This window comes from Ammospiza nelsoni, unplaced genomic scaffold (genome assembly GCF_027579445.1).
Source record: "Ammospiza nelsoni isolate bAmmNel1 unplaced genomic scaffold, bAmmNel1.pri scaffold_55, whole genome shotgun sequence".
NCBI lineage: Eukaryota > Metazoa > Chordata > Aves > Passeriformes > Passerellidae > Ammospiza > Ammospiza nelsoni.
Genome location: NW_026683193.1, coordinates 1,249,706 through 1,259,228, shown reverse-complemented (window position 1 = coordinate 1,259,228; position 9,523 = coordinate 1,249,706). Strand labels below are relative to the sequence as shown.

The following is a 9,523-nucleotide window of genomic DNA, read 5'->3' as shown; positions in this document are numbered from 1 at the left end:
TCTGCCTTGCACTAAAGACAGCACCACACACAACTGGCACTTACAGGTCTGGAATAGGGCGGTGAGAACAACGTTGGAGGGTTGTTGTCATCCACCTCATTTTGCTCCTCTTTGGCTTCTTCTGCAATAACAGAGAGAGTCAGGGGAAAAACGGCTCTTGCTCTTCTTATCTTGTCTCTACTTATGTGAAAAAAGAGTCAAATAGTAGATTGAAAAGGAAACACCATATACAGCAAAAAGCGCAGGAGCAAGATGGTGAATCATTATAGCACTGCTCTGCAAGTTTGCAGGCTGTGCTGCAACACCAGAAAAAACAAGGCGTTTGAAAGTGTGCAAGTGCCCACCGAAAAATGACTCATACACGAGGTTCCTCCTGCACTGGGCAAGGCCTAGGGCTGCTCTGACACTCAGGCCTTCCATGCACCAAGGCAACCTTCTGATGTCACTATGACGAGGTGGCAACCATGCCCCGACAAGACAAAGCAAACGCTCTGTATTGGTCTGTGAATTTATACCAAGCAATAACCAATCTTCCCTACAGCAAATGCAAAAGAGCCTGGGAAGTTCTCCTGCATCACAAAGCAGCACAAATTCTCCTTGTGGGCCGAAGCCTGTTGTTCATGGGATCCAAGAGGAACTCCAAGAATGACCTTAGCTGTGGCCGTGGCGCTGCCCAGCACAGGGCCACACTCACTGCCCTGCTCCTGCTGCTCCACTGCTGCTGACTCAGGCCACCATGCCCTTGGCTTTCTTGGCCACCTGGCCACACGCTGTCTCATCTTCAGGTACTCAAGGCCACCACCCCTGGCTCCTTTTGGCCCACGCAGCTCTCCAGGCAAAAAGTTGCCTGTTTGACTTCAAATACAGCATCCACCTTTTCAAGATGGCCTTCTTGTTCCACAACTGCATCTTCTAAGGAGATGTCACTAAATTGACAGGAATAGAATTCTCAGTCTCTCTGACTAAATTGAACTGGGCTAATTCTACTCTCTGGGATGTTGCTCTTAGTTCAGTTTTCTCCTCTGGCTGCTGTCAGCAAGTGACATTTTCTCTGCAAAACTGAGTTTGTAGTTCTTCAGGACTCTGAGAGGGAAACTAGGAACTATCCACTTACGCCTTTGTTACCTTTGTTGAAGGCATCAAAATGGATTTTCTTTCGGTCTCCCTAGCCGGTCCTCTACTGCTACTGGCCAAGGTGACAGCTAGCTCTAGAATTCTTAAACACCAGGAACATGAAATGTCCCTTTCTCACTCAGCTCAGAATCAGCACCGCTGAATACACGCCTGAGGTGACCTGTAGTGGGCACGGGAAATGAGTCAGATGCTGTGAGAAAACTGCCTGGGCTGTTGAATCCCACAGAACAAGTAAACCCAAACAAGCTGATTTCCTGTTTGCCAACTTCCCTCCAGGAGACACGTTTCATTCACACAGCCAGCAAGAGATCAGGACAATGTTCTTTGTTGTGCCTACAATTTGGCCTGTTTTGCCAGTAAATGACTAAAAACATAACCAAGAAAATGCAGGTTCTTCTTTAACACTCAATGCTACTGTTCTACCAAAACCATAAAAATGCTTCTAAAATCCTCTCCTTCAGGTACTTTTTAAAAAAAATCAGTTGCATGCACCAATTCTTCTAAACTTGCTGGAAACTGTTGCCCAGAAAATCTTCCCCAAAATCCCTCTGAGCTCTGGCATTTCTGTTGTGAAACAGCACAGCAGCATCTCCATGGTTCTTGAGCAGACACTCACTGCTTTGGAGTTTGCATTTCATTGCAATGGGAAGATCACTATTTTAGCACTCAGTCAAGGGTCAAGGTAGACAGTCAGATTATTTCAGGAGAAACTGTAGAAGGAAAGAATCTTCCCTGAATTCTGGGAACAACTACCTACTATTCTTCCTAATCACCATACTCATCCTAATCATTGCCAACAACCTATTTGTCCTGTTGATTTCCTGAGAAGGAGTTGGAATCATAACCTTCCTACTAATCAGCTGATGACACGGCCGAGCAGAGGCCGACACCGCCGCCCTCCAAGTCGTAATTTACAACTGAATCAGAGACATCAGACTTATCCTTTGCATAGCACAACTAGGCTCCACCACAAACACCTGAGAAATCCAACAACTTCCTACCCCATCCCAATCTCCTACACTACCTCTACTAGGTCTCATCCTAGCTGCAAACCAGAAAATCCGCTCAATTCGGCCTCCAGCCATGACTCCCAGCTGCAATAGAAGGGCCAACGCCCGTATCCACCCTACTCCACTCCAGCACAATAGTAGTTGCTGGAATTTTCCTACTTATCCGAACCCACCCTCTATTCAATAATAACCAAACCACCCAAACCCTGTGCCTCTGCCTAGGAGCTTTATCCTCACTATTTGGAGCCATGTGCGCCCTCACCCAAAACAACATTAAAAAAATCATTGCCTTCTCCACTTCAAGCCAACTAGGACTAATAATAGTCACAATTGAACTAAACCTACCCGAACTAGCCTTCCTCCACATCTCAACTCACACATTCTTCAAAGCCATGCTCTTCCTATGCTCAGGCTCCATCATTCACAGCTTAAATGGAGAACAGGACATGTGAAAAATAGGAGGACTCCAAAAAATACTCTCCACAACCACTGCATGCCTTACCATCGGCAACCTCGCCCTAACAGGAACATCGTTCCTAGCAGGATTCTACTCAAAAGACCAAATAATTGAAAGCCTAAACACATCCTCCTCAAACACTTGAGCCCTACTCCTAACCCTTCTAGCCACATCATTCACCACGGTACACACAATCCGCATAACCGTACTAGTACAGACCGGCTTTGTTTGAATTCCGCCCTTGACCCCAGTAAGTGAAAACAACCCCGCAGTAACTTCCCCTGTCACTCGCCTTGTGCTGGGAAGCATCCTGGCAGGATTCCTCATCACCTCATTCATCATCCCCACAAAAACCCCTCCAATAACCATGCCACCCTCTATTAAAATAACCTCCCTAATTGTAACAGCCCTAGGCATTGCTTTAGTTCTAGAAATTTCAAAAATAGACCAAACACTCATCCTCACAAAACAAGCTCCCTTCTAAAACTTCTCAACATCCCTAGGATACTTTAACCCCCTAACCCACTGCCTAAGTATAACCAACTTCCTCAAAGGAGGAGAAAACATCGCATCCCACCTAACTGACCTCTCCTGATACAAAATACTAGGTCCAGAGGGGCTAGCCAGCCTGCAACTAATAGCAACCAAAACTGCCACCACCCTCCACTCAGGCCTAATCAAAGCTTACTTAGGATCATTCGCCTTATCCATTCTCATCATCCTCATATCCACATACAGAAATAACCAATGGCCCTCAACCTTTGTAAAAACCACCAAATCCTCAAAATCATCAACAACGCCCTAATCGACCTCCCAGTGCCATCAAACATCTCAACATGATGAAACTTTGGGTATCTAGTAGGCGTTTGCTTAATTACTCAAATCGTCACAGGTCTTCTGCTAGCTATGTACTACACAGCAGATACCAATCTAGCCTTCTCCTCTGTCGCTCACATATGCCGAGACGTACAATTCGGCTGACTCATCCGCAACCTCCACACAAACGGAGCCTCCTTCTTCTTCATCTGCATCTACCTACGCATCGGCCGAGGACTCTACTACGGCTTATACCTGTGGAGGATATTATTAATAGTTGGTTAGCTGAGAAAGGCCATGCTGACATAATGCTGCTGGTTAAGCTGAGAGAGGGAAGTCAGCAGTCAGTAAGCTGAAAGGAGAAGTCAGCAGTCGGTGTCCAATGACAGGCACGGACAGACTGCCCTTGCCGCAACATGAGGATAGGGAAGAGAGATTCTTCCTGAGAATATGTAGAAAGTATCAAAAGTATAACCATAAGAATGCAGAAGTAGGCGTAGTTGCTGATATGTAACTAACCAATCCTGAGCTCAACTTTTGCAATATGTATGAAGCTCATTATGAACTGTATTTACCCTGCTGTACTAATCAATAAAATCGGGCCTGTGATGATCTAATTGATGTCCTGGTCTCCTTCCGTCGACACATACCTAAACAAAGAAACCTGAAACATTGGAGTCATCCTCCTCCTAACCCTCATAGCAACTGCTTTTGTAGGATATGTCCTACCGTGAGGCCAAATATCATTCTTAGGAGCTGCAGTAATCACAAACCTATTCTCTGCCATCCCTTACATCGGGCAAACACTAGTCAAGTGAGCCTGAGGCGGGTTCTCTGTTGACAACCCTGCACTGACCCGATTCTTTCTCTCCACTTCCTCCTTGCCTTCGTCATCGTAGGCCTTACTCTCGTCCATCTCACCTGGTTTACACCCTTTATCCTCCGATTAAAATTACAAAAGGACAACGCATCACACAATTGGTACCACTATCACAAATGACATCGGGAATACAATCATTTACTGGGCAAACACGGAATGAAAAAGGTTTTGGCTCTACTGGCGTTACACTTTTGACTGTGGATTTACAAAATAGATCAAAGCAAAAGGTTTTAATTACTTATGGGCATCAAAGCCTAACCCTTTATGGATTTTTGGATACAGGAGCAGATACCAGCATCATTTCTCCAGAAGCGTGGCCACAACATTGGCCTCTATTTCCATCATCAAACATGCTCACAGGAGTAGGAGGATTTACATTGGCAAGCAGATCGCCGCTTTTGTCTGTGTGCATTGAGAATCGACAAGTATCTGCTGTGTTTTCAATTGTTCAACTGCCTCCTACAGTTTCCTGTTTAATTGGAAGGGACATTTTAACACAATTGGGAGTGGTGTTAACTAATCAGCACCCTTTGGGGTAATTGCCATTGCTTGGACTTTCCCCATTCCACTCACCTGGAAAACGGATACACCGGTGATGGTTAAGCAATGGCCATTAAAAGGGGAGAGTCTTATGCATGCCCATGAATTGGTAAAGGAACAATATACAAAGGGACACCTACGACTATCCACCAGCCCTTGGAATACACCTATTTTTGTAATCAAAAAGAAATCAGGGAAATATCGTTTGATACATGATTTGAGGGCTGTAAATGACCAGATGGAACCAATGGGGGCCTTACAGCCTGGTCTTCCAAATCCAGCTATGATTCCAGAACACTGGCCACTTTTAATTATTGACCTAAAGAATTGTTTTTTCACTATTGGGCTGCATCCTGATGATATGAAGAGGTTTGCTTTTACTTTACCAGCAATAAATTGTGGAGAACCGGATAAAAGATTTGAATGGACGTCTCTTCCGCAAGGCATGCGCAACTTCCCCACTTTATATCAGCTTTATGTTGATGCTGCATTATAGCCACTACGTCGCAAATGGCCAGCAACTATAATATATCATTACATGGACGATATTTTGTTTGCACAGCAACAGCCATTCTCCTCTTTACAGATTAACAGCATTAAAAATACTCTTGCTGCATATTCACTTGTTATTGCTACAGAGAAAATTCAAACTACAAGGCCCTGGAAATATTTGGGATGGACTTTGACGGATCAGATAGTAATACCTCAAAAATTTGAATTACAATTGGACATTAAGACTCTACACGATGCACAGAAGTTGCTGGGAGACTTACAGTGGCTGAAGCCCATTGTGGGAATACCAAATCATTTATTAGAAACCCTTTGGCCTTTGTTAAAGGGCGTTGACCCTACTACTCCTGTACACCTGACAAAGGAGCATCATCTTGCTTTGCAGCAAATTAGTAATTGTGTACAGCAAGGGTATGTGTCTCGTCGACAACTTGATCATCCCATTGACCTTACTATTTGGAATAGCCCTTGCCATTTGCCTGGTGCTCTCTCTCAACTACAAAAGAAAACGGGGGAGATACGGGTGTTGGAATGGTTGTCACCACCACTACAGCATAAGAAAACAATATCTTCAAAAATTGAACAATTGGCTGCATTAATTAAAAAGGGGCGTCTCAGAATTCTTGAAGTGGATGGTCGAGAACCTGCTAGCATTAGATTGCCTATGGAAGAAGAAACCTTGGACTGGTACTTGATTAATTCAAAGGATCTACAGGAAGCATTATTGACATCATCTGCTAAAGCAGAGACCAGCAAATTAGTGCCCAGAGTTTTGCAATAGATGACAGAATGGAACTGGATTACCCGACCGTTGAGAGAAGAACACCCCATAGAAGGAGCTATTACAGCTTTTACAGATGCAGGAAAGAAATCAAGGCGTGCTGCTGTCACCTGGCAAGAAAAAGGACAATGGAAGCATCAACTCCTCACAGCAGACCTTGCAGATAGCTTACAAACTCTGGAATTGTTAGCAGTAGTATGGGCAGTGTCCAACTTACAGGAACCTTTAAATGTGGTCACAGACTCTATGTATGTCACAGGAGTAGTCAGACGGATAGAGGAAGCGGCAATTAAGGAAGTGAATAATAAATGATTGTATGAGTTACTGATACAGTTAAGGAAAGCTTTACGGGAGAGAAAAGCAGCGTATTCTGTGATTCATATTAGGAGTCATAAATGGTCTGAAGGTTTAGGAGAAGGGAATGAACGTGCAGATAAATTGGTTACCCTACCCATTGATAATTCTTGTCCTATTGATAAGCATACATTGGCCAGAGAAGCACATAGTAGGTATCATCAAAATGCAAGAGGATTAGCAAAACACTTTGAGCTGAGTTTGTCAGAAGCCAAGGCCATTGTTAGAGCATGTCCAACATGTAGTTATCATAATGGTGGAATAGGTCTAGGCATCGGGGTTAATCCTCGAGGTTTAGAAATAAATGAGAAATGGCAAATGGATGTTACAAACATAGCTAGATTTGGTAAAGTCAAGTATGTGCACGTCACTATAGATACATATAGTCATTACATATGGGCTACGGCTCAGGCAGGAGAGAAAGCTTTATACGTTACCAGACACCTGTTAAGTTGCGTCGCTGTTATGGGAGTACCAAAGAGTATCAAAATGGATAATGGTCCAGCTTATGTAAGTGCTAGAGTCCTAGTAAGTGCTAGAAATTTTTGAATCAGTGGTCTGTTAAGCATGTGACAGGTATTCCATACTCCCTTACTGGACAGGCAATAGTGGAAAGAGCAAACGGCACCCTTAAGCAGTATATTGAAAAACATCAAGATTTGAGAGATCCACAAGCATGTTTGGCTAAGGTTCTGTATGTGATTAACCATTTATGTATTTTTGGGGAAGACGATACCCCCCCCTGCAATTAAACATCACCCGAGGTCAAGTCAGGAAACTACTAAGGAAACAGAGGTCTGGGTCAAGTATAAGAACCCGAGTACAGGATTATGGGAAAAACCTGCAAAAGTATTATATTGGGGTCGGGGGTATCTTTGTGTTTCCTCACCTACAGGGCCTTTGTGGGTGCCTGCTAAGTGGACTAAACCTGTTTTTGATGCAGCATCTGGTGGATCGCCTTACGGAGAAGGACAAGGAGCGACTGGGGAAAAAACTGCTTCTAGTCCTACAACCACTACTGTTACAATTGAAGGGGTACTCGAAAGCGGTGGACAGAGCACTGACACATCACTACCGGACAGCCCAGGAGCTGATTGGTTTTATTGACTCATTATCAACCTTTCGTTTAACAAATCCAGCGACAGAACATTGCCTTGACTGTCACAATCCACATTGTGCTGCTTGGATAGCCCTACGTTGTGGGGGTTGTGATAGAACTTTTTGGATAGAACAATCACTATTGTGGGATTTGTGGTGTCACACTTGTGAGCACGAGTACACGTGGGGTAAAAGCTGGCAAGATGAATTAAGGAGACAAACAGGGCAAAATGCATATATAGCTTTAAATCTTTATGAGTCTCCTGAACAGAAAATTCTTGCTTATTATCGATGGGAGGTACAATGTATTGTGAATAGAATTAAGGTTCAAAGTAAATCACGCATAGTTTCTATAAGGTGTAGGAAATTAGTACCTTTAACACAGCATTCAATTGTAGGACCCTTCAAGAGGAATCCTGATAGAGCACTAGATTGCTGCATTGAAAAGTTGCAAAAATTGAGTTTGCAAGTGGCAGGACCAGTAAAATTAGGAGCAGCAAGATTGAAGATAGATAAGAAAAGGAAGGCAAAAAAGGGAACGATTTCATCTGAGTAAGGATATCAGTGAGCCTTCAGACTTACCTCATGCTATACCTGTAAGCAAGGATGCTGATTTAGAGTTAGTATATTCAAAAACTGACTCAGCCTTACAATAGACAATCTAGCAAACCAGGGAAAAGACAACAAAGAAAGGAAAAACAAAGCAAGCAGAAAGAAAAATGAGGTTTGTTCTTGTTATACTGCTCAATGCTGTAGCAAGTGAAGCAGTAGGAATAACACACTTTAGTCAAACAAGAGAAAATTTATGGGTGACACTTGCTAATCAAACTAACCAATCATCGCTTTGTCTTAGTCTTGGAGGAGTCACTAACCCATTTCGAACATGCCTGGTGGGACTTCCGCTGTGGTCTCCTGGAGAATTTTGCAGTTTGATAAACAATCAAACCTTATGTATGTCTAACATGTCAAACATCACACTGCCAGTACAACAAGGGTATACTGCAAGTCAGAGTGATGGTTATCGCCAATGCTTACTAATCCAATCACTTAACACTTCTTTGCATTCTCCTCCTGAGGAATTGGATCTTTTTGGAAGTACAAACGCCAGTATGTCTAACACGACAGCTGGCGGATGGTTTAGCTTCAAATTTTCGGATGCTCAGAATTTAAACCAACCTAAAGAAACATGGGCCACCCTAGATTGATCCCTGAATGTGAGTAAATTCTCTCCGCAGCATTACAGTCAACGTAACGGCACAAATATCACCGCACCAATGAAATTACCCATAGGAATATTTTTGATTTGTGGAGACAGGGCGTGGAATGGTATACCAGCCAAACCACAGGGTGGATCCTGTCATTTGGGGAAATTGTCATTGTTTCACCCTAACGTATCCTTGCTAATGCAGCTGAGTCTAAATTCAAACAGGAAGAGACGTAGCATACATGACTTAGACTGCAGCCAGATAGGAGATCCACAGTTTTGGGGTACATTCAAACAAGTGGTAGTTTCAACTATCTTGCCAGGAGGATCTGCCAATAAAGCTATGAATTTAGCAAAGCAATTAGGGTGCTGGGCAAAGGATGAGCTAAACAAGACATCACAAATTCTAGACATGCTAACCGCAGATGTGCAGAGTGTTAACCATGCTGTTTTGCAGAATAAAGCTGCTGTAGATTTTTTGCTCTTAGCACAAGGGCATGGATGTGAAGAGTTTGAGGGAATGTGTTGCATGAATTTGTCTGATCATTCGGTGTCCATTCCCACTAAGATAAAAGAACTGCAACAGGGACTTCACAGTCTCAAGGAAGAAGAAGGATTAGGAATTGGTGAATGGCTTAAAAGCTTAGGACTTGGGCCATGGCTGAGGAACATTGTGATCTATGCCATAGGACTTCGGGGTGTAATTTTACTGTTTTTGCTTATTTTGCCTTGTATCTTT

The 9,523-nt window shown here is 43.4% G+C and overlaps 1 pseudogene; it reads left to right on the top strand.

Moving 5' to 3' along the window:
• Positions 1-3,456: 3,456 nt before the first annotated feature.
• On the top strand, positions 3,457-4,417 carry LOC132087223 (cytochrome b-like; annotated as a pseudogene).
• The last annotated feature ends 5,106 nt before the right edge of the window (positions 4,418-9,523 follow it).